The sequence below is a fragment of the Eulemur rufifrons genome, chromosome 6 (genome assembly GCF_041146395.1).
Source record: "Eulemur rufifrons isolate Redbay chromosome 6, OSU_ERuf_1, whole genome shotgun sequence".
Classification (NCBI taxonomy): domain Eukaryota; kingdom Metazoa; phylum Chordata; class Mammalia; order Primates; family Lemuridae; genus Eulemur; species Eulemur rufifrons.
This window is the reverse complement of record NC_090988.1, coordinates 12,289,325-12,292,380: the sequence shown is the minus strand read 5'-3', so window position 1 is coordinate 12,292,380 and position 3,056 is coordinate 12,289,325. Positions and strand designations below refer to the sequence as shown.

The 3,056-nt window shown below is 40.2% G+C and overlaps 1 pseudogene; it reads right to left on the bottom strand.

Moving 5' to 3' along the window:
* Positions 1-924: 924 nt before the first annotated feature.
* LOC138383743 (putative olfactory receptor 10D4) lies at positions 925-1,864 on the bottom strand (annotated as a pseudogene).
* Positions 1,865-3,056: the final 1,192 nt, after the last annotated feature.

Genomic DNA, 3,056 nt, shown 5'->3' with positions numbered 1-3,056 from the left:
GATAACATATAGATGAAACAATTCTAAACAAGAAGTTAGAAACTCTAGTTCCAATTTACTCACAAATGAAAAAGGTAGAAAAAAATACCAAAATGTTAATAGTGGCTGTCTTATAGTGGTGAGATTAGTGAGTAGTTTCTATTCACTTTACTTCTTTGCAGTTTCCTAGTTTCTTCAAAGGTATTTACATGAGAAAAAATATTCTATACGGAAGTCCAGGAATTCTGGAATTCAAATTCAGCCCTTGCCTAAACGAAAGGAAAGTTGTAATCCTTCTTATAGAATTCAAATCAGTGTCATGAAGAAAGAATATGCTTACTTGAGAGTAAAGACTATGCTAATATATCTTGGTAGATATAGGGGTACTACCTGGTTTCCAAAACGTAAGAGAATTTCTTGATATCAGACTTGAACACATATCATCCATCAAAATATAGAGTAAAAAATTGTAAAAATCAGTGCAGCAAATTTCATGAACTATAGATTTGTTCCATATAAATTGAAAACAAATACCTAAAAGTATTTATGTTACAATCCTGGCAATACAGAGGCAGCACTAGCACAAAGTTTAAGACCCTTTTGTTCACATCGTAGCTCAGCAACTTTCTAACTCTGTTACACTGCAGAAATGTCTTAGGCTCTCAGTACCTTAATTTCCTCCTCTGTAAATTGGTTTAATAATATTATCTACTTCATATGGTTAGTATGATAATTACATATGTCAGTATTAATAAAGTGCATAGAATAGTGTCTGGCACAGAGTAAGGACTGTAAAGGAGTTTGTTGAATAAAAGAGTGTATAAATAGATAGACATAAATCATCCCAGAATTTATTCAGAGACTGAGTATCACAAACCTCACTTAGACTAATTGCCCCCAGATAAATATAAGACCAAGCTGTAAAGACAGGTCATGATATAAAGCTTACTCTGCACAGTTATGTACTCCTTGAATTAGGGCCTTTCTCAGCGCCAACTTTACATCTTTGTTTCTCAAGGTATATATCAAAGGATTCAGGGAAGGGGTAACAATATTATTCAACACCTGAACCACAGAATCCAGCCAAGGACTGGAGGCAGGTCGGAGATAAACGAGGACCACTGGTCCATAGAATAGCAGGATGGAAGTCAGATGGGCACTGCAGGTTGAGAAGGCTCTGCGCCTGCCTTCTGCGGAGCTGATTTTCAATATAGAGATAACAATGCGAGCATAAGAAGTGAGGATAAGAAGAAAACACATGAGCGCAACGACACCTACGTTGATGAAACTCACCGTCTGTGCTAGGGAGGTGTCCGCACAGGCCAGAGGCAGCACCACTGGAATATCACAGGAAAAATTATCCACCTCATTGGGGCCACAGTAGGGCAACGTAAAGATGAGGAATGTGAGGACAGATGCATGCAGACACCCCCCCCATCCAAGTGCCCAGAGTCATGATGGCACACACCCGATGGCTCATGATGACGGTGTATCGCAAAGGGTGGCAGATGGCAGCAAAGCGGTCATAGGCCATCGCGGTGTAGAGGAAACACTCGGTGCAACCCAGGAAATGGTAAAAGAAGAGCTGGGAGGCACAGCCCTGGTAAGAGATGGTCCTGCTTTGCCCCATGAGGCAGAGCATCATTTTGGGGGAGCTCACTGAAGGGAAAAATATGTCAAACACTGACAAGTTTCCCAAGAAGAAATACATGGGAGTGTGGAGGTTAGAGGAAGAGAGGATGGCCAGAAGAATGAGCAGATTCCCCAGCAGAGTGAGCAGGTAGAAGGCCAGAAATAAGACAAAGAGCACATTTTCCAGCCCTTTTGTATGAGGGATGCCCAGCAGGAGGAACTCAGTGACTGGGGTGTGGTTCCTCATCGTCATCTCTAGTTAGTCCTGGAAGATCAAAGAATGGCCACGCGGAGACGAGTTTTTCCCCCAAAATCTAGTGTCTTCATAGAACCCATTGGAAACTGATAGTAACTATACACTGTAAAGAACTTCTAAACAGGAGTCAGTCCAACTCTGTCACTAATGTGTGACATTTTTGTAAGTGATCTATTTTTCACCGGTTTCTTCAAAAGTAAAATGAAGAGATAACACTAGAGGCAGTACAGAAAAGAAGGCATAGAATAAACGTTATGATTGAAAATACCTGATTTTAAATGCTAAATCTACTCTCTACTCTGTGACTTTGGATAAGTGAAAAATAAAAAACCTCTAAATCTCTTCTGAATCAGTGTAAATAGTATAAGACTATCCCTATGGTTCTTGTGAAAATTAATACTTCAATGTATATACAGTACCTAGTATAATGTCTGCTTCTACGCATCCTTGTTAAAAATTTTATTCAACATACTAATATTCTGATTTTAATGAGCCTCTGTTCCACAGTGTTTCTCTAGGTTGACTTGGAGCAGTTCCAGTGTTACCTATTGCTGTGACTGATTCACAAAGCTACTTTCTCCATCAGCTGGTGCAACTGAAAACTGAGAATTATCTAGTGAGCATAAAATCAAACAGAATGGAAAAGATGATATTTAATGTAGGGAAAAAAATAGATAATTACCAATATTAAAACAGACATCTTCTTTTAATAGTGTTTAGTCTCCAATAGCAATTATGTCTGCAACATGATTGCATGTCTGCAATCACCATTAATGTTTTAAAGTTAAGCTTCCTGAATCAGGGAATATGTTAAGGAAATACCAGAGTCAACTACGTCAGTATTAGCCCAAACTCAGATAGCGCCAATTCCCACATTCCTCCTGTCTTCCTCTAGTGCATATAATCCAGCAGAAGATGAGGAGAAGAAAGCACTCCAGAGAAAAGTCACTTGCAGACTGAAGGGAAGTACGCTGACTTGGGCTGAAAACCGAGCCCCACATCCACCCACCCCTGTGTCCTCTGCCTTTAAATGCTGAGGAACATCTGTGGCTCTGGGGCCAGAAATGCTGAACATCCCTCTCTCTGACTCTGCCATATAAGACTGAAATTCTAGACCCAACAGTGCTCCGGTCCCTGAGTGAAGGAGCAGCAATCACCCCTCAAGAGAGAATAAATGTCTCTAGTTTCC